A 23,984-nucleotide genomic window follows, 5' to 3' on the forward strand; every position below is an offset into this window, starting at 1 on the left:
GCTTCCTTATACAATTCTTTGTATTCCAAAATTATGGAGTTAACTACCAGTAATAAGGAAACAATATGCTTAGAACAATCCTTGATAGTATTCTCAAAGAATTCACCTTTTTATTTATTTACCCTTTCCTTAATGGTTTCTTCATTGACCTTATCTACAGTTAGAACATTTGAAGCAATAAATTTGGATAATGCATCCAATTTACTCAAAGAACCATCAATATGATCTAACTTACATGCCGGTGCAATCATTATCAAAATAGGAAATGTATCATCAATGGCCTTGTATGCTAAGGCATTGCACTCTGTGATATAGTTAATTGAATCCAGAAGAACATCTGTTACATTTGTAGGTCTGAAGTTTGTAGTAGATGTGCTCGGTTTTGCAATAACTTTCTTTTCCATAGATACTTGACCAATTACCTTAACAATTTCTTCCTTGTTACCATCATTTGTTTCCACTTTATTTACAGTTGCTGCCAGTTTCTCACTTTGTGTTCTTACCTCTACTTCTAATGGTTTCTCTGTATGAGTATGAACCTCTGCATCTATCAGTTTTTTAGTGTCAGGCTTCTTAGCTTCGGCCGGTATTTCAATGTTATGAGAGTCATCAGTGTTAACCGGTGACTCATAGATTTCAACATTCATAGCATAAACTGTCTTAACCTTTGTAGTCTCTTTATCCATAACAATATTAACATCCTATTTGTCTACATTCATAGTAAAGAGAATTTTAGAATCAGGATTAGTATCATCATGTGTTATTTCTTTAGCCTCCTTATCCAGTTGATAGTTTGTATGTACCGGTGTCTCTAAAGTTATTGGTGGGGTGTCTCGTGCTAGTGGAGAAAGGTTATCTATGACCTTTATAATAGGTACACTACCAATTTTTCTTTTACCTTTGTCATTTTGATAAACCTTTGCAAAAGATTTATCCATTTTCTGTCTCTCCCTTTCCTCTTTCCTTTTCAACAAAAATATGTCCCATTTATCTGTAGTTTCATCAGCTATCTCTTCACTCTCCCAGCCATTAGGTTGACCTACCAGTGACCACTCATAAAAAATGACTAGTTGGCTTCAGCAATTAGTTCATCAATCTCTTCCTTGGAATTAACGGGGTGAACAACCAACAATGCTTCAACCTTTAACTTTTTGTCTACTTCCATAACCGACATCCTTTTTGATTCTAATATTATGTACAATTCATTAGGCAGATCATATACAACCTTAATCAAAACTTTCTTGTAGATGTCAAGATGAAAAATGATGCTCTACTCTATTGTGTCCCTATCAGAAGCCTTGAATGAATGATAAAGTTTACTTACATTGAAAACATTACCATCTTGAGTTATCTCATTTACTAGTTCCTCTAGTGTAAGGGTATCTGGTGCCTTAGGTTGTTTCTTCTTTGGAGTTAGCTTCTTCTTAGGTTCTCTTATAGCCTGCTGCTTCTTCCTTAATGTTCTTGCCATTTTAGGAAAAGGAGAAGGTATCGGTGAAGGTTTCCTCTTCTTCCTTTCAACTCTCTTGAACTCTGCTACCTTTGTTGGTATTTTGGTATGGTTTTGTCATTGATGTCAACACCTACTAATACACCTACTTTGGAGATCCAACAACATTCACCAGTAAGTAGTAAATTGTGCAACAGTTACTGGTATATGGTTCACCGATAGGATATATTGTTCACCGATACCTAGAATGATATGGAAGAAACTTGGTAATGTCGAAGACATCATGTCGACACTTTATTTTGAAGAAATAATCATTGGTATATTCATATTTGCATATTTGCTTTTATCGGCAAATAGGTCTAGGTTATCTAGGGTTACACTGGCAAGTTTATCTTTTCCAAATCAGCATGGCATGCTATGGAGATGATTTATTATTGTTGTAAATGCATTAAGCTGACATGTTCAATCAATTATTGCATTAGATATTATATTATATGTAAAATGTTTTTATTGTAATATCTTGTAGAGCCGACCTACTAAAATTGGTCTTAGGGTATGGTATAAATGTAAGATCTTATTTGTAAGATCAAGTGTGGAATGCGAAAAAGAATTAAGTGAAGGTATATGTGAGATCAAATAGGGATATACACGAAGACATCATTTAAAGGTGAAGTTAAGTTTTTGTAGAAGCATATCAGCATTACATCGGTACTGAATCCAGCATATGAAGATTCTATCTTGTGCAATACATTCTTATTGGATTTAACCATCCAACTATAGTCAGCGTGACTCCCATTTTGTGATTGAGTAGTGAGCTCTAGGCTATTGGCCTTTCTGCATGTGCAGACCCCATTTATGTACACTTACTATCTATAGTAGTATTATCTGATTGTGGGTAAGATTTCCCACCATGGTTTTTCCCCTTATAGGGTTTCCAGGTACAAATATTGGTGTCATGTGTTGTGGATGACTTTATGTTTATGTTTCATGCATTAATCCTTACCGGTATAGCAATTTACTGTTAAAACTATCTACTGACATACTTAACTGGTTTACCGGTATTAAGCATTAAGTTGGTTAATAAGTTTTTGGTTTGAATTTATTTGACAACTGATTCAGCCCCCCTCTTAGTTGTCTCCGAGACCTAACAATTGGTATCAGAGCCTAGTCCTCTTTTGTAGAAGTTTAACAACTTGGGGAGATCCAATGTCTACTAATTATTTCAAGAAGGATAGTCCTAAACTTGATGGAACCAACTATGGGATATGGAAGATCAGAATGGAGACACATCTGAATTGCATTTGTAAAGACATCTAGAAAGTTACTAAAAATGGTTATACTGTTGTTGTAGCTGGTCAGACTACTCCAACTACTTTAGCCAAAGATGAAGAGAATGATTGCAAAGCAAGAGAAACACTTTTGAGTGTATTATCAGATCAACAAATCATGGGATTATCAGATAGGTCTACTGCTAAAGCTATTTGGGATCATTTGGAAACACTGAATGAAGGAGATTCCACAATCAAGATTGCAAAACTTGAAAGCTTCCGAGTCAGGTATGAACATCTAAAAATGGAAGAAGATGAAAGGATTTCTGCTTTTATGGAAAGAGTAAATGAAATTGTTTTGGGTATTAAATGTTGTGGAGTAACCTTGAGTGAGGATGAAATTGTTTCAAAAATCTTAAGAGGTTTGCCATCGGCATATAAAATGAAGGTTACTGCTATAAATGAGTTAAGAACAATGCCTAATACATCAGTAACTAGGGATACATTGATTGGAAAACTTTCAGCCTTTGAAATTGAGGAATTTGGTCTTGTTGCTATAAAGATTGATTTGGCCTTTAAAGCATCAACATCATTTGCTCCATCATTTGACAAATCATACTGGAGAGCCTTTTATGCAAGAGAACTTGAAGAATCTAGAAGGGAGAATGAAGAGCTTGAAGAGCTTGAAGCACTATTTGCAAGGAAAATGCCAAAAGGTCCAATTGGAAGTAAGTATGAAGGTAAAGCACCCTTTAAATGTTTTAACTGCAATAAGATTGGTCATATGGCTTCAAGATGCCCTGATAGACATGCTAGACTAAGAGAAGAAGCTAGAAGAACATACAAGCCTAATCTTGAATATCAGAGATACAGATTTAAAAACAACAAAGACAAATCTTGTTACATTGTTGATGAAGGTGTGACTGATGATTCTGATTAGGATCCAATAGACAATGGATGGGTTTTTGTTGCTATAATAGAAGATTAGCCAGCACCTACTACTCAACCGGTAGAACAAGCCCTAGCAGCTAAAGTTGAAGAAAAGGATGAATGGATTATTGACTCAGGATGCTCACATCATATGACTGGAGACAAAGGTAAATTCTTGAACTTTCAAGAATACAATGGAGGTTTAGTAAGATTTGGAGATGACAAAGCCTATTCAATCAAAGGTAAGGGTTCAATATCTCTTGATGGTAAACATAACACTAGCAATGTCTACTATGTTGAAGGATTAAAGAATAATCTTTTAAGTGTTGGTCAATTAGTTGAGAAGGGATTTCAATTACAATTTAAAAATGGAAAATGCAAAATCATGAATAGAACTGGTTTGGAAATTGCAACCGGTAATCAAACTAGAGGCAATATCTTTCATTTGAATAACAATGAAAAGGCATGCTTAATTGCACATATAGATGAAAGTTGGTTATGGCATAAGAGACTATGTCATGTAAACTTTGATTGCATAGTAAAAATCAATACTTCTAAGGCAGGTAGAGATCTACCTAAAATTGTGAAACCTCAGAATACAATTTGTAAGGAATGTCAATTTGGAAAACAAGTTAGAGCTAGTTTCAAAAGTATTTCAGAAAAATCCAATAATGCTCTTGATTTAATTCACACTGATTTATGTGGTCCAGCCAGAACTAGAAGCTTACAAGGTGATAGATATTTCATGCTGATTATTGATGATTATTTTAGAATGTGTTGGGTTACTTTTCTCAGAGAGAAGTCAGAAGCACTTGGTAAGTTCAAACTATTCAAAGCAATGGTTGAAAATGAAATCGGTAAGAAAATCAAATGTTTAAGATCAGATCAAGGAGGAGAATTCACATCTAAGGACTTTAATACATTATGTGAAGTGAATGGAATCAAAAGACAGTTATCAACACCTCGGACACCATAGCAGAATGGAGTTGTTGAAAGGAAAAAAATAACTATCTTGGATGCAGCTAGAAGTATGTTATCAGAAGCAAATCTGCCACATGTGTATTGGAGAGAGGCAGTTAGCATTATTGTCTATACATTCAACAAAGTTCACAACAAAGGTGAAACCAGTAAGACCCCTCATGAACTATGGTTTGGTAATATTCCTACTCTTAAGTATTTCAGAATTTTTGGGAGTAAATGTTATATTAGGAGAGATGAGTATATTGGCAAATTTGATCCTAGAAGTGATGAAGGAATATTTCTTGGTTATTCTGAAGAGGGGAAAATAGATTTGAAAGGTAAACTGATCAAAACATAACGAAATAAACATGCAGAATGCTAAAATATCATTAAAAGACCATTTCACCTTGCTATTTTACCTTCTCCTTCGGATCGAGCTTGATGAAGTGAAGACGCCCCTTGATAATGCTCCACTTGATGTGCTCCTTTGATTGCTGCATGTGTATGGCTCTCCAATATTGTGCACACATGATAAGGATGAATTATAAGGATGAGATGATCAAGTTGCCAAGATGATTTCCTGGGCTAAAAAGGGCAGCATAAGCTTACTGGATTTCAAGATGTTTAGAATGAAGGGATGGAGCCCTATTTATAGGAAGAGGAAAGGAAAATGAATGGCTAGGATGAATTTGAGATGAAGGGATAAGATTTACTTGTGAGCTCACACAAGCTCCAAGAGAGGGTGTGGAGACCAAGAAATATGCCTTAAAGGCATTTCGTATCTCCACACTCCACAAGATGCATTGGAGGAATTAAAAATTCTCCAAAAAAGGATATCATGGGGATTGGAGGAATAAAAAAGAATTAAAAATTCCTTGGGGGAGGGGATGCCTAGAGGAATATGCGATTTTGAAAATCTTTCATTCACCTAGGAAAAGAGCATTTAAAGCTAGTGGCTGGATGTAAAGGACAAAGAGTTGACTTTGTGGCTAATCATGATGATTAGCCATTAACGACTCATTAGGAGGGGGATTAGAGGAAATGTTAGGTGGGATTTATATTTGTAGGATAATTTGACTAGGAGAGAGAATGAGTGGAGGGAATAAAAAATAGAAGAATAATATTAAGTGAGTTTAGGGAGTTTCTAGAAGAATTTATTAGGTTAATGATGAATTAAGAAGATGATTTGTAGGAATCATGTAGGTTAACTAATTAATTGAAATTAATTAGCTAAGAGGAAGATTTGTGAGGATTTGATTTTTTAGAAGAATAAAGAAAGGGATTGATTTATTAAATAAATCAATCATATGCTATAGTGACAATATTAATTATATTTAAATAATATTGAGAAGAATTTTAATTAACATAATTAATTAATTAATTATGTGAGGAATTAAAAATAATTAAAATAATTATTTTTAAGTGTCTACATTTTGCCCCTCTTTGAAGCGAGGTGTGATGATGAATTGATTCAAAGAATAATCTTTTTTTGATGTTGATATTGGTTTGATAGGATGCCCTGGCTCTTGATTGATAGATTATTGTATGGTGATGCCCCCTTGGGAGATCAATTGAGGTATTTGATCTTTGGAGTTTTGTGAAATTGATGTCCCGATAGATTTGATGTGATGAAAAAGCAAGTTCTTTGATTAGCTTGATTTCTTAGGTTGGTAAGATTGAAAAATTTTGATCGATTTGATTGATAAGATCTAGATTCAGTCTGGTTTCAGGAAGAATTCATCCTGTATAAGACAGAGATGATCAAAGTGTCTGGTTTCAGGAAGGATTCATCCTGTATAAGACATGATTGGTCACAACGTCTGGTTTCAGGAAGGATTCATCCTATATAAGACATGATCAGATCACAATGTCTGGTTTCAGGAAGGATACATCCTGTATAAGACATGATCGATCACAACGTCTGGTTTCAAGAAGGATTCATCTTGTATAAGACATGATCAGATCACAATGTCTGGTTTCAGGAAGGATTCTTCCTGTATAAGACATGATCAGATCACAATGTCTGGTTTCAGGAAAGATTCATCCTGTATAAGACATGATCAAAATCAGAATTGATTATGTGAGGAAAAAAAAAATAGAGGAAGAAAAATTAGGGTGGAAGGGATATATGAGGAAGAAATATGAAACAGTCGTGAGGTATTTGGAAAGAAGAATATGAGATGTGAGACCGCGGAGGAAAATGGGGGCAATTGAGAACTCCATGGGATTATTGAGTTTAGGATTTGATGGAATGATGGTGAGATTTTGTGCACAACAAATGTGGAGAGCCAACCTAGTTTGATGTTGCCCTGAGTGACTTGCACCACTGATTATAGAAATCAGGATGCCATGAGAAATGCAAGGCGTGGACTAACTCTGCAGATAAATGGGAATTTCTTGCACACAACAATGCAAGTGTTAAGAAACACTAATACAAAGTTGTGGGTTCATGCAAGGAAACCCTCAAACACGCTGATACCTCTTGTACACGAGAAGGTAAGTGTTGATAAACACTAGTACCAGGTCATCGGTTTATACAAGAAGGATCCAAAACATGCCATACTATGAAATATGCCCCAGTATGCACCTATTATAACATACCTGGATATGGAAGAACCCAGGCAGTCGTAAATAGTGGTAGTCGTAGGGCAAAAGATGCAAGCCTATATGAAAAGATCTAACAAAATCTAACAAGTCTCTTCCTTGCAACCAAATGATACCTCTTGCCAAGAGTAGAACTAGGATGGACTTGGGATTGTTTCTCAATACTTCTTGAAGCTTATATAGAGGCATAAGAGCTCAGTTTCACTAGGACATTTCTTGTTCATGGCTCAGGTGAAGACTCATCATCATATGCATGTTTTATTGGGAGGCGGAAAAGAAGGAATGTTGTCCATGGGTGGGCTGGACTGAAGATGATTTGTAGTATCAACATGATAGATAGTGGATCTGGTTATTTACCTTGGCTCCTGCACAGAGGTTTTCACCAAGATACTTGCCCATAGTGCCACGAATTATTTTTCTTTCTTTTTTTGATTTTTTTTTTTTTAATTTTTTTGTATCATAAGGTGCCTGTTTGCCAGGTTTGCACCAAAGTGATGATTTTTTCAGGATCTTTTTTCTCATTTTTTTATTTTTTTGACAATTTAAGACTTTTTGAGGACTAAGCATAAAACCTTTTGAGGTGCATGATATTCATTGGATCATCCAAAGGATCACCTTCAGGAGTAGCCAACTGATAAGCTCCTGATCCATATTTTGCTGTGATTACATATGGTCCAAGCCAATTAGGCTTGAACTTGCCTTTCTTTTCTCTTTCTTGTAGATTTTTCTGATTCTCCATGAGGACAAGATCACCAACTTGGAATTCTCAGGTTCTGACTTTTTTATGATAACTCATGCGCAGACGGTTTTGATATACCCGGAGATGATTCAAGGCCTTGAGACGCCTTTCATCTAACAATTCTAGCTCTTGTAAGCGAGCAATTCTGTATTCTTCCTCTTGTAGGATGTTTTGCAACAATACCCTTAGAGAGGGGACCTCGATCTCAAGGGGAAGGATAGCTTCAGAACCAAATACTAGGGAATAAGGAGTGGCACCTGTGGGGGTGCGGATGGAGGTACAGTAGGCCCACAATGCAGGATGGATTTGGAGGTCCCAATCATGGTCCTCTTCATTGACTATCTTTTTGAGGATTTTTATTAGGGTTTTATTAGAAGCCTCAACTTGGCCATTACCTTGGGGATAATATGGAGTGGAGAAGCGGTGTTGGATGTTGAATTTTTGGCAAAGTTCTTTGACATCCTGGTTCTTAAATTGTTTACCATTATCTATGATGATAACTTTTGGGATGCCATATCGGCAGATTAGGTAGTTCAAGATGAATTTGGATATTTTCTTGCTAGTGGTGAAAGAGGGATAGCCTCTACCCACTTGGTGAAGTATTCGGTGGCGGCGATAATGAATTTATGTCTGTTGGAAGATGAAGGGTGGATTTTCCCAATGAGATTGAGCCCCCACTGTGAGAAGGACCATGGTATAATGAATGGCTGCAATTCTTGTGACGGTGCATGAATCTTGTCGCCATGCTGCTGGTAAGGGATGCATTTCTTCACATAGTTGTATGCATCTTCTTCCATTTTAGGCCAATAGTATCCTGTTCTCAAAAGTTTTTTAGCTAATGTGAGTCCACTTGAGTGTGCCCCATAGATGCCCTCGTGTACTTTGCGTAATGCCCATTCATCTTCTTGTTTATCTAAACACCTTAGGAGGGAACCATCAAAATGCCTTTTGAACAAGTTGTCTGCAAGGATGGTGTAACGGGCACATCAGCGGATGAAATTTTGTTGTTGGGTTCTGGTGAGATGTGGGGGAATGGTGTTGTCTTTGAGGAAAGCGAAGGTTTCTTGGTACCAAGGGGACTTTGGACCAATGAGAACACACACCATTTCAAATTCTAGTAGGTCATATGCCGATATAAACAATTGCTCGACCAAGAACTCGCACTTCTGACTGTGTGCTGGCATTTGAAGGAGGGAGCCAATGGTGGCCATTGCATCTACAACCCTGTTGTTTGTTTATGGGATTTGATCAAAATTGATGGCCATGAAATATTGCTCTAGATCTTCAACCATGGTACGGTAGGGAAGGAGTTGATCATCTTTTGTCTGGTATTCATCATTGACTTGTTTTATGATAAGTTGGGAATCACCATAGACTTGTAATTCCTTTATTTTCTAGTGGATAGCCAAGTGTAAACCTGTGATGAGGGATTTGTATTCTGCTATGTTATTGGTACATGCAAAGGCTATCTTGTATGATTTGGGGATACCATCTCCTTGAGGTGTGACCAATAATATTCCTACCTCCGATCCATTTTGAGTGTAGGAGCCATCAAAATTCAATTTCCATGTGGAGGATGTGGTAACAGTCATAATGAACTCATCTGGTAATTCTATGAGAAGAGGATGGTCGCCTAGAAGTGGAGCTTCAGCCAACTGATCTGCAATGACTTGTCCCTTAATTGCCTTTCTATCCACATATTCAATGTCAAACTCACTTAAGAGCATGACCCATTTGGCAGTTCTGCCAGTGAGAGCAGCTTTGGACAAGAGATATTTAAGTGGATCAATTTTAGCAATTAATTTTGTCTTATTATTTAGCATATAGTGTCGTAGTTTCTATGTGCTGAACACTAATGCCAAAAATGCTCTTTCAATGGGGATGTAATTGAGTTCATATCCTACCAACATTCGACTGATGTAGTAAATGGTGTGTTCCTTCCCTTGATCATTTGTTTGCGCTAATAATGCCCCCAATGCCACTGCAGTAGCACATATATACAAAATAAGGGGTTTTCCAGGAGCAGGAGGCATCAATACGGGAGGTGATGCTAGATATTATTTTAATTTCTCAAAGGCCTTTTGACATAGGCAATCCCATTTAAATTTTGTCTCTTTACACAACAGGTGTGCAAATGGATGGCACTTGTCTGCTAGCTGTGAAATGAAACGCCTGACAGACTGGAGTTTTCCCTGGAGACTGTGCAGTTGTCTAAGAGTTTTTGGTGGAGGCATTTCCATAATAGCTTTTACCTTTGCAGGATCAACCTCGATGCCTCTGCGAGAAATAATGAATCCCAGTAGTTTTCCCGATGTGATGCCAAACACACACTTTTTGGGATTTAGGTGCAGCTTGTATTTCTCCAATCTTTCAAAGATCTATTTTAGAATGGGGATGTGTTCTTGTCTTGTCTTGGATTTTCCTAGCAGATCATCCATGTAGTCCTCCATAATTTTGTGCAAGAGGTCATGAAAAATTGTTGTCATTTCCCGTTGATACGTAGCTCCTGCATTTTTAAGGCCAAAAGGCATGACCCAGTAACAGATGGTACCCCATGGTATTATGAATGCAGTTTTATGCTGATCCTCATCTGCTATCCTGATTTGGTTGTATCTAGAAAACCCATCCATTAGCAATAACATTTCATGTCCTGCTGTAAGGTCCACAATCATGTCTATATTGGGGAGCGGGAAATCATCTTTAGGACAAGCTATATTTAGATCTCAGAAATCTGTGCAGATGCGGATGCCCCCAGTAGGTTTGCCAACAGGTACAATGTTGGAGACCCATTCAGCATAATCTATTGGTTTCATAAATTTTGCGTCTAACAACTTTTGGAGTTCCGCCTTGACCAAGAGTGCAATATGTGGGTGCATTTTGCGCAATTTTTGTTTTACAGGTTTTGTATCTAGGCGGATGGCGAGATTGTGAACCACCAAGGTAGGTGTTGGCATTTTTGATGTTTATGGTGTGATTGTCATTGATGGACACACACTTGTATTGAGATCCCCTTTATATGAATGAGCTCATGCTCAACCAGTATTTGTTCCAACCGGTATGTTGTACTCTAGTCTTTAGACTAGTAGTGATTTTGCAGAATGTGTTTTCCCGGTCTGAAGAGGCATGTTGACCCCAAGCAGTTCGCAGATCACAAGTGGTACAAGGAAGCAAAGTGGCACAACACATTCTTACCAGTCTTCATTTTTGTCAAACCGGCAACTGACATTTTTGTCAAACCAGCAATCGGCATTTTGTATGAACCGGTAACACTCTGTGATGAGTTACTAATCCACCGATTGTTTGACGGTGCTGACACATTAACGGTGATTCTTGTGTCGTGTTACTGAGTATGTCTAGATTCACTGAACCTAGGAAATTGTAATGTAATCCTATTGGACTGACATGAAATCAGATTCCTTTAAAAGGACATCATGTCTAGGGTTTTAAAAGTTGTTGAAAGAGCTACGAATAGGGTTTATGTTGAGCTAGGGTTTAACATGAAAGAGTAGAGGGATCTTATGAGAGGAGATCGAGTTGTAACTCAGAGTGAGATAGAGAAGACTGAAGTAATGCTGGAATGCATTAGCTGTGAGCATACTGGATCTAACCAAGCAGTTTGTGCTAGTAGATAGATCAAACACTTGTTGATTACTCACATCTTTGACAAGTTTGTAGCCCTTAACCGGGTAGGCCTCAAAGCCTTTGTAAAATCCTCTAACAAGGTGGTTCACACATGTGAATCTAAAATCCTCTAACAAGGTAGTCTTTAATCAGACTTATCTCCTAACAGAGATTGAGATTTTTAACAGGATCTATTCTGGTGAAGAACATTGTAAGACCTTAACTGGTTTGACCTTAACCGGTCTGGTTTCTATTCTGCAGATAGTTACTTGTGAGTTCCATCTCACCGTGGCTTTTCCTAGTTGGGTTTCCATGTTAAATATCTTGTGTTATGGTTGTATTTCTTTTGTGGGTGAATGGTTTATTTGCATTTTGGTTTGTATGTGTGATAACCGGTTTGATTGTCAGACTGCTTTACCGGTTTATCTCTAGACTGTGTAAGTGTTTTAGTGCAGAGATTTTTGGCATACTAATTCACCCCCCCCTCTTAGTATTCATCAATTGGTATCAGAGCCAACCTTTCTATAAGTTTAACCACTTGGAAAGAGATATGGGAGAATACACATTGAGGGAACTTACTCAATGGCTCACTAAGTCTGAGCAAGCCTATGATGATCTTATGGTCAAATACAAGGCATCTCAAGCAAAAAGAAGAGAACATGTAGAGAGGCTGATGGAACTATCTGAAAGTAGTTCTGAAGATGAAGCTAACATGGAAGCTATGATTGCTGAAGTGAATAAGCTAAATGATTCAAACTCTAATCTGAGAAAGGAGTTGGAAGGGCTAACTATTTGGTTTAGTCAAGAACTTGAGAACCGAAGAAAGGGTGAAGATCTGGTAAAAGACAGAGATCATGAGATTTCCAAGTTGAAACAAGAGATTAGTGCACTAATTGCTCGCCTTCATGAGAGAAGAATGGAGAAAGAAGACATGCAAGGAGAACTGAACATTGCCATCTCAGAAAATGTAGGTCTTATGGAGACAAACACTACGATTTCCAAAGAACTCTTTGAATCAAAGGAAATACTAGCTAAGTTTGGCAAAAGTACAGTTAGGCTAGAGCAAAAGCTTGAATCATCTAGACCGGCAAAGAATACCAATGGTCTTGGTTTTTCTGAACATGAGGAAGGAGAATCCTCAAGGACAAATGCTGAAGCATCAAAGAAGCAACCGACACTCAAAGGAAAAGGTAAGCAAAAATTCAAACCTATTTTCTTTAACTATCTTAAAGAAGGACACACTGCCAATGTGTGTAAGAGAAAAGCCTATGTTGGTATATGGACACTCCAATGAGACATTATGTGTGATTGAAGGTTTTGTCATTGATGGCAACCTTGCAATCCTATGGCACCGACAAAGCATTACTTAGGTAACCTTGGAATCCTATGGCACCGACAAAGCATTACTCAGGCAACCTTGCAATCCTATGGCACTGGCAAAATATTACTCAGGCAACCTTGCAATCCTATGGCACCGGCAAAGCATTACTCAAGCAACCTTGCAATCCTATGGCACTGGAAAGACATTATACTGGCAAAGCTTTACTCAAAAGAAGTAGTGCTCCAGCATCAACAAAATCAATCTACATCGGCACCGGCATAGAAGATGTACACTGACACAAGGAAATATGTATACCGACACAGAGGCCGACATGATTTTTGATATGTAATATTTTGTTTTTCATTGTAAGCTGACCTGGAAAATTGTAAAATGACTCTTGTATATAAAAGAGATCATTGTAGGCATTTGTAGAATATGGATAGAAAACAATAAATAAATTATAAGCCAAACCTAATCTGCGAATTGCAGGTCAAGGGTATATGTAAAGAACAGAGCAAGAACCGGTACTGAATCTAGCATTGAAGATGCTATTGTAAAGCAGTACAAAATATTGGATTTGTGTAAATCCTCATTGTAAGTCAGTGTGACTTCTTATTGAGAAGTGAGCTCCAGGCAGTTGGCCTTCCTACATGTGCAGCCCCTATTGTAAGTAATATTCTCTTATTGGTCAGTAAGTGAATATTGTGGGTCACAAATCCCACCGAGGTTTTTCCCACACCAGGTTTCCTCATTAAAAATCTTGTGTTATGGTGCTCTTTTCATGTGGATGCTTTTGATTCTGTTATTTGCATTAGTTCTTGCATACCGGTATACTGTTACTTTATATTCTGCATATTATGTATCAAGAAAATTTCATTACCAGTTAGATACTGATTCACCCCCCCCTCTCAGTATCTGTGGGAACCCTAACAATTGGTATCAGAGCTTGGTCCTCTATTTTTAGAAGCCTAACAGCTTGAGGAAGATCTTGACACCGGTAAAGATGGAAAATCTGATGAAGCAACTTGAAGGAGCTCTTACTGACTATGATGCAGAGAAGTTGAAAAATATCAAATTAGAAGATGATTTAAAAGAAGCTTAGGACATTATTCAGGCACTTCAAGAAAATCTTACTGTTACAAGAAACAAGAGAAGAGAACTTTGTGAAAAATTGCAAAATGAAAATGATGAAAAGGAATCACTAAATGATATGATAAGAAAATTGAAACAAGAGATCATGACAACAAAAAATGAAATGCAGGATATGACTATGAGATTCTGCAAAGAGATTGAGGACAGAAAGAAGAATGAAGAAGAACTGACCAGAAGACTAAGTGATGCAACAAATGAGAACACAAGACTTAGCTATGAAAATGACATGTTGAAGACAGATCTGATGCATACTCAAAATGACTTGAATGATCTAATGAGACAAAAAGAGATCTTGGAAAGGGAATTGGAAACTACAAATCAACACAAAGAAAAATTCAAGAAAAGCTCAGAAGAACTTGGTACCTTATTGAAGAATCAAAAACCCAAAGGTGACACTTCTGGAGTTGGATTTGAAGTTGGAGAAAGCTCCGGTACTGCAAATACCCAGGATCAAAGCAAACCGGTAAGACCCTCTAATACTTACAAATTCAATGGAAAATGCTTTAACTGTAATAAATATGGTCATAGGGCAAATGAATGTAGATCTAGGAATTATCAGAACATCAATCCTCCCATCGGTCAATGCACCAAATGCAACAAAATTGGTCATAACTCTGAAAATTGCAGAATGAATGTAAGATGTTATGTTTGTGGAAGATTTGGTCATTTATCAAATAAATGCAGAACACAAACCGACATAGGTTATGGGAAAGCTATTCAAAAAAATAATGTAACTTGTTATGCATGTAACAAGATTGGTCATATTGCTAAATTTTGTAGAAGTAAAGGTACACTGGTAGATAACAAAAGTACTAGCTTGAAAGGTAAAGAAAAGGTTGAAGAGGTTAAGCAAGAATTTTCAAAGCAATGGATTAGAAAAGGTGATCTAAATATTGGGGTTACTCCTCCACCGGTAGAACCAACAAATGCTTCACCGGTAGGACAATATGATGCTCCATCGGCAGGACAGAGCAATGCTCCACCGATAGGATGTTCTTCATCAAATTGAAGAAAATTATCTTGAGGGTTTGGCAATTTAATGACACATGTGCTATTATTCCCTCAGTTAGAGAAAAGAAGTTGAAAATCCTTTATTACCAGCAAATAAAGTTGAGTTAATACATTGTCGGCAAACAATTAATGTGGTAGGTAGCAGAAAATACTTTATAAAATAAGGTTTTTGGCTCCATTTCATTTCACCGTGAATTCAAACTTTTAGAGCGTGCGAAGATTTCTGAGCTAAGGCATTCCGAGCAAAGAGGCAAAGCACTTCAGCAATCAATCCATCCAAAGGTAGAAAAAGGTATTTATCATCATGGCATCCTCCTCTGCACCTGAATTCATATCAAACCCCTACAGTAGTCGAGGTTATAAAATGACCTAGGCCCGTGTTTCAGCTAGTTCCTGAGGTAGCTAAGAAAGATGACAACACAGGTGCTTTTTCCCAAATTCCAAAGGGTGTTGTTTATGCAAAAGACCCTAGAATGTATATTCATTGCAACATAGAGGAATTAGGTGATGAAGAAATCAAAAACATGTATAAATCTGTTATATGTGACAATGCCGAAAATGTGAAACCTGAACATAAAATTGTTGAAACCCTAGGATTCAATGAAATCCTCTGCATTCCTGAATTTCCCAAGGAAGTGGTTAGGATAGTTCTTAGTAGGGTACATGGCTCATTCTTTTGGCTTGACTCAGTGCATAAAATTACAAAGGTAGCTATAAAAGTAGTAACAGGGTTATCTTCCACCAGTACCAGACCCGACAAAACCAAGAAGGTCTCCAATGACCTAGTAATGAAATTAATTAGTGCAACATCCGACAAAAGATCATTGAGGGTTAATGATGTGACCGATACAAATGTGAGATTCACTAGCATGATTCTAGGTTACAAAGCAACTCATGCAAATAGGCTTAACTTTGTTTCCTGTTTATGCATAAAAAGTGCTTATGACATGGTTAAGGACAATGTAAAAATTGATATCTCTGAATGGTTAAAAGATGAGTTAATTGACAATTTGGCAAAAATCAAGAAGGGTAAGAAAGGAACCTTTAGATTTGGAAATTTTCTTGTATGCTTAATGTTACATATAACCAAACAAGCTCTCGGTATAGGCTGTAAGGATTTTGGATTCGACATACAGGTAGGAAAACAACTGTCTGACTTATTCAATAACATGGGTGAAAATAGAGAAAAGAATATCAATGAGTATTTTCAAGCACTAAAGGTCAGAATGAATAAAAGAATCAGACTATCACAAGAAATTGTCAACAAATACAAGGATGATATATGCTTTGTAATAAAAAAGCATGAGATCTGGATGGAAGCAGTCATCCCAAGAACAATCTGGGTTACAGAGATGGGGTATGAAACAGATGACCACATAGTGGAAACTTATGCCAAAGCACTTCTGGAAGCCCCCAATGAACCAAAGGAAGAAGTATTTGGTAGTGTTGAGACCATCGAAAGTCAAATTCAATCTAAAAAGAGAGTAAAGAAAGTTGAGGCATCTGTGAGGAAAGGAACCAGGCAAGCAAAAGCCATAAAAGATGATGTATTAAAGAAAACCGGCATAACAGAAGAAGAGTTGGCAGCCCAACAGCCTGAAACTCATCTATCACTAGTAGATACCTCCTCAGAAGGAGATATGCCAGCAACTTTCAAAAGAGTTGTTAGGAAAAGAGACCCCTCACCGGTATCCACTCCTTCACCTAGAAGGACAAGACAGAAGCAACAAGCTGTGAGGTCTCTAGTCAAGAAAGCCACACCTAAGAAAAAGTTGACCCCCAAAAAGAAGAATAAGACAAACACTGACTTGGCCCCTTTTGACATATTACTGAATGAGATCACATAGGAAGGTAAATTGAAAAACATAGGGAAAATCTATGACACCCTATCAGATGATGAGAAAGGAAAAGTCGAGGAAAGTGTTATATTACACATGGACATGTATAAAAAGTTTTTGATGCAATTCCTAAATGAAATTCCCGATGAATTATATAAAAGACTTGAGGCTAGAAGGCAAGGAATAGTTGAGTTGGATAAGAAAATTAAAATAGAAAAATTACTTGCAGTTTACCCAGCCAACTCACCTAAGGAAATTGATGATTTGATAGCTCAGACCAACCGGACAGTTTTTTCCACTGCACACCGGCAAATATCACTAATGGTAGGTAGAGTTACTGAAGCTTCAAATGAAATAGAAGATGGTTGGGATACATTCTTGGTTGAAAAAGAAAAACAAGAAGAATATAGGAATCCCAAGCCCATTCTGGTATATCAAAAGGACAAAGGGAAAGGTAAAGTTGGTGGACCACCAAGTATCAAGATTAGAGACAACTTACCCCCACCTCCTTTAAATACTCCACCAGTAAAAACAACAACTGTAGAAGATCAACTGGCAGCTGAGAGCATGGACACAGAGGATAATAATCCTAATCCTGAAGTCCTATATACTGTGAATGTTGATACTCAAAAAATCAACATAGTGGTAGATAAGGATACCACAGATAAATCTGATAACAAAGAGCAACCGGCAACGGGAAACAAAGAGCAATCGGCAACAAGAAACAAAGAGCAACCGACAGTAGATTCAGAGAAAAAAATAGAATCTGGAACACAAATAGAGAAACCAACTGAGCTAAAGGCTCCAGAACAGATGCCACAGGTAAGAAATGATGCAGGAAAAACTGTGCTTAAAGAGATGGAGACACAAACAGACCTACTAGAGGTCAATACCAGCATGGTCACTTCCACCGGAACTCAGTTTATTGGGTCACCATCAAATGTAACAGAGGTATTGCTCAAATCTATCAAGAAAATAACTGATTATAGCTCACAAGCCTATAAAGTGATAGATGATTCAATTCCAATTTTGAAATCAATAGCTCCCAAATGTAATATAGCCAACAAAGATTCTTTAGGCTAGTTGGATACACTTTGTAAATATATTTCTGGAAATTTTGAGCAAACAAAGGTAGAAACTATAAAGGAAAGTGTAGAAAAAGAGAAACAAGAATTCTTTGAGGAAGAAATAAAGAAGTGTAACAGGGAATTTGACACACTTCTACCGAAACTGTGCAATTTATTGAAAGAGTACAAAACTTTGTACAAAGATACCTGTAAGATAAACTTTTTGACCACGGATGTAGACAAAAAGATGAGCAAGGTACAGGAAGAGATCAATAAACTTGCTGATAATTTTGTTAACTCACCTGATACATTATCAGTTTTTGAGGAAAAGATAACAAATTTTGAGGAAGAATTGCTCAAATTAGAAAGAGAAAAAGAGAAAATAATAAACAAGGCAAAATTTTTGAGATCTAAACTAAGTCCAAGATTGGACTATTTAGCATCTCTGCGTAAGGAAATCTCAGAGGCACTAACACAGGGTAGAAAAACACTAGTAGAGCGCTTGCAGCATCTCACCGATACAATATACAGAACTGAGATAGCAATAAAGGAGAGCAAGAAGTTTATGGATGGCATAAACTTAATTTTGGGAGATATTCTTCAGATAATAACTACCCAATTACAAGGTTGAGGTTATGAATTGGTACAACTACAAAATCTACTAACCTTTGTCATTGATGCCAAAGGGGGAGTAGTAGATGAGAAAATTCAAAACACAGGGATCACATGCTCAAGGGGAACTCTCACATTTTTGGTAACATTTTTTGGTCTACACATTTTTGGATATCTTTTTGAAATTTCTCATGAGTGTTGCCATCAATGCCAAAGGGGGAGATTGTTGGCATATGGAAACTCCAATGAGACATTGTGTGTGATTGAAGGTTTTGTCATTGATGGAAACCTTGCAATCCTATGGCACTGGCAAAGCATTACTCAGGCAACCTTGCAATCCTATGGCACCGGCAAAACATTACTCAGGAAACCTTGCAATCCTATGGCATCGACAAAGCATTACTCAGGCAACATTGCAATCCTATGGCACCGGCAAGACATTATACTGACAAAGATTTACTCAAACAAAACGGTGCTCCGACATCAACAAAATCAATCTACACTAGCACTGGCACAGAAGATGTACACCTACACAAAAGGAAATATGTATACCGACATAGAGGGTGATAGGATTTTTTATATGTAATATTTTGTTTATCATTGTAAGCCGACTTGGCAAATTGTAAAATGACTCTTGTATATAAAAGATATCATTGTAGGCATTTGTAGGATATCGATAGAAAGCAATAAATAAATTATAAGGTAGACCTAATGTGCGAATTGTAGGTCAAGGGTATATGTAAAGAACAGAGCAAGAACCGGTACTGAATCTGGCATTGAAGATGCTATTGTAAAGCAGTACAGAATATTGGATTTGTGTAAATCCTCATTGTAAGTCAGTGTGACTTCTTATTGAGCAGTGAGCTCTAGGCAGTTGGCCTTCCTGCATGTGCAGGCCCCTATTGTAAGTAATATTCTCTTATTGGCCAGTAAGTGAATATTGTGGGTCACAAATCCCATCGAGTTTTTTCCCACACTGGGTTTCCTTGTTAAACATCTTGTGTTATGGTGTTCTTTTCATGTGGATGCTTTTGATTTTGTTATTTGCATTAATTCTTGCATACCAATATATTGTTACTTTATATTCTGCATATTCAGTATCAAGAAAATTTCATTACCGGTTAGATACTGATTCATCCCCCCTCTCAGTATCTATGGGAACCCTAACAGCCTACAATAATTTTCCTTATTTTATCAACAATATACCTAGATCCAATAAGTTCAATGGTCATTGTTATGCATGCAACAAGTTTGGGCATAGAGCATTTGAATGCAGGTCTGTAATGGATAACACCGGAAGATATCCTCAGAGGACCAAAGGAACTGGTCCTCAATCTTTTATGAACCAGAACCACAACCGGTTTAATGTCCTCAACCATCAGTCAAGAAGCGGTGGTCATCAAGCGGCAACCGGATGGAGAGAAAGTTGTATGATCTGTCATGGTCATGGTCACACTGCTGCAACATGCAGAAGTAAGAATGGAAACATGTACAATGGACCTTGCAGAACACCTGGACTTGTTTGCTATCACTGCAACAAACTGGGTCACATTGCAAGATTCTGCAAAATCAGAAAAGTATATCTGATGATATACCGGTCACTCAAGAAGGAGAAATAGATGTTGAAATAGTTCAAGAAGACATGAAGAAAGTATGGAAGAAGAAACTAGTATTATTGGAGGAGGAACCAATTTTTGCACCCAGTGTGGAAATATCTGAACCGACAAACTAAGCCTCAAAGGCTTAGGGGGAGCAAATGGCAAAATGCTTTCGAACCCTCGATTAACAACGGTAAAAGACCTTAACCGGTATGCTACACCTATCGCTTGGTAGAAGATCGGAAATGGTAAAGAGGGAAATTAGGGTTTATGTCCTAATATAGGAGCATTAATGATGGTAGGTGAGAGACATGTATAAATGCAATTTTCAAATCATTTCTCACTATCTATTTTTTGAGCGAAGAAAAGTTTTCAAGTGCAGAGCAAAGAGAAGGCGATTTGAGCTTAGATTTCAAGGAATTGGAGAGATTTGAAGGAGATTCAAATAGAGTTTGCAATTGGCAGTGGAGAACTCAAAGCAGTGATTTGGCATCCGACGGAGAGCAAAGCAAAGCAGAATTAGGAAGCCCTAAATTCGCATTTGAAAGGTATTTTTCGTATTCTTGAAATACTCTTCAATGGCTTCTCCATCTCATACCAGTTCAAGCACATCCATTGAGTTAGAAAATTTCATTTAGAGGAAGTCCAAGTATAATGCTTTGTCACAAGTCCCAACTAGAGTCATAGTCGAAGAAGGAATTTCTGACTATATTGATTGCAAGATAGAAGACATAGGGTCCTTGGCCATTCACACTCAATTAGGTCTATTTTGCAAAAAGGATAAAAGGATCAAACCGGAGTTCAGTATCTTAGAGAAGAAGAAACTCCATAATGTGGTGTATTTTTTGGAAGATTTCATAGAGGATCACATCAGAATCATCCTAAGCAGAGTCCATGGTGACAAGATGTACCTAGAGAGAACGCATGATATCACGCCTGAGGCAATTCATGTAGTCACCGGTTTCTACAACACAGGGGAAGTACCAGCCCTAAGAACGGTAAGCAAAATGGAAATGACCAAGCTCACCAGTTCGACAAGTGATTCACGAGGTATGATAGTTAATTCTATCAAGGATGAACTGGTAAAATACGCCTGCATGGTGGTAGGCTACAGGACATTCTCAGCCAGCAGGATTAATTTTGTATCTGCTGTAGCGGTAAATGCTGCTTATCAGATGATTATAGAGGATAAATCATTTGACTTATGCACCGGTATGCAAAGGCAACTCCTATCAAATCTCAAGGCAATCAAAAAGGACAATTCACTGAGATTTAAATTTGGACAACTACTGGTAGGATTGTTTTTCTATTTCCAAGGCTACTTTCCAGGTGTAGGAGATGTCCAGTGGTCCCCTGACCAATCGGTAACCAAGCAGATAAAGGAAAGTGTGCAAGCTATTGGAACTGGCTACCCTAAGATCCTGAAAAAATACTTTGATGAGTTTAGAAGAAAAATGAGTCAGAGGATGTGAATCTTACGTGACATAGTGAAGAAGTATGAAGACGACATTTGTTTCACTATTCAAGTGGACAAATGTCTAATGGAGGCTGTTGAGCCTAGAATGGAGGAAGTGGAGCCTATGGGCTATGAAGTCATGTATGACATGCTGGAAGGGTATGCTTCAACCCTTATTGCCTCACCTCTTGATCCAAAGGCGAAGCAAACTGGAACCTACTTGGAGAGGATCACACCGGTTGAAGAACCATCGGTGAAGAAGGAAAAAGAACCGGCAGCCAAGAAAGCTAAGGCAGTGCCTGCGGCATCAGCACCAACTACCACTAAGACTCCAAAAGTGACCAAGTGGTCACCGAAAAAGAAGAAATCGGAGGCAACACCAGCAAAAGTCTTCAAAAGAAAGAGGAAGACTAAGGCAAATGAACCAGACTCTGAAGAAACCGAGTCTGATGAACAACCAAAGAAGGCTAGATAGACCAAGAAGGTGAATAAGAATGACCCGGCAACATCCGCATCGGTAAATATAGATATCTCCTCTTACAAACCTTTGACACATTGTCAAAGAATAGTAAAGAATATTAGGAGAAAGTTACTTCATGATTTAATTGATTATTATGATGATTTCAATAGTGAGGAAAAAGATGAAGTACTGTAGGAGATTATTCTTTATTTATGTAGAAATGCCCGGTCACCATCAGAGATTAAATCTCAGACACCAGATTCATTGTATAAAGCATTAGATAATAGATGGCGCATTGCCATTGAAAAGGAACAAGAGATTAGGGAGAAAGTTTTTGCACATTACTTCCCCGAACTCTCAAACTCAGAATTATTTGATGTATTAGATCAAAATAAAGGTCTCTTCTTCACAAGGAGAAGAAGACTCTGGTTGTTGGAAGGGAGAGTTGATGATGTAGAAAAGGATACACATCAATACATGGCCCATGCTATCAATTCACACAAAGCTTGAATGGCCAACCTCCAAGCGGAAAAGGAACCGGTTATTTCCAAACCGGATGAAGTTTTGGATGAGGAAGGAAACCTGGTGGAGGAACCAATCGACAGCATAGATGTCGATGCCTTGGATACAAAAGATGTCACTCAGGGAACTAAATAGGGGCAACAGGCCGATCAGGGTGGTGAACAAGCTGTGGACATACAACAAGCGGAAAAAGACAAAGAAGAAGAGAAAAAGAAGAAGGATGAAGGTGAGAAACAGAGAAAGGAGGAAGAGAAAAAGAAAGAGGAAGAGGAGAAAAGAAAAGATGAAGAGAAAAAGAAGCAAGAAGAAGAAAGGAAAAAGAAAGAAGAAGAGGACAAGGAAGAAAAGAGGAAGAAGGAAGAAGAAGAAAAGAAGAAGAAAGAAGAGGAGAAGAGGAAGAAGGAAGAAGAAAAAAAGAGGAAGGAAGAGGAAGAAAAGAAGAAAAAGGAAGAGGAAGAGAAGAAGAAGAGGGAAGAAGAAGAAAAGGAAGAGTAGAGAGGAGAGTAGAGGAGAAGAAAAAGGAAGAAGAAGACAAGGAAGAAGAGAAGAGAAGAGAACTAGAAAAGAAGAAAGTTGAAGAAGCCAAGGAATGTGAAGTGGCAAAAAGCTCTCAGGTGGAGACTCCGAAGGCAACCGGAAGTCAACCCTCACTGGTTGATCTCTCTAGTCCTATTGATCTCAAATCTGCAAGTGAATTGAAACTTATGCAAAGCATCAAGGTTGCTCAAGAGTGCCTTGAGATCATCTGCAGGAAAAAGGAACAAGACATCATTCAGGCAGCTGTAGACATGCTCACCGGTTTAATCCCCGGTACTAATCTTCCTGACACTGATTCATCACTAGCACAACTCAAACTTCTGTGTACTGTAGTGGATGATTAGGTGCAAAGCCTAGAAGAAGCAGCTGAGGCCAATGTAAAGAAAGAGCACCAAAAGGCTCTTAATGTTGCTCTAGTGAAGAAACTGAATGAGCTTAGGACTGAACTGTCAAAGGATCAAAAGGACATAAGGAGTGCTTTGGATGAGGGAAACTTGCTAATCAGCAAAATCTGTCAACCTCATCTATTTTGTGATGATGTGATAGCTAAGAAGAAACAACTTCAAATGGACTTACAGTCCTACTTAAGCACATTCAAGACTCCTTACGACTCCTTTGTGGCATATGGGCAAACCGTTCACCGGTTCTAGATCTAGTCAACCAAGATAGAGCAAGAGATCAGCACAAGATCTAGGGATTTGCAGGAACTTCAACTGGTATTACTTCCACAACTGCAAATTCTTTAGAAATGCTATATGAACCTAGAAGCACTGATAGTCACCCAAGAATTGAGCACAATAGAGGCCATGGAGGAATAGGTATCACAAATGCAGACAGA

Source organism: Cryptomeria japonica, chromosome 6, assembly GCF_030272615.1.
Source record: "Cryptomeria japonica chromosome 6, Sugi_1.0, whole genome shotgun sequence".
In the NCBI taxonomy this organism is placed as follows: domain Eukaryota; kingdom Viridiplantae; phylum Streptophyta; class Pinopsida; order Cupressales; family Cupressaceae; genus Cryptomeria; species Cryptomeria japonica.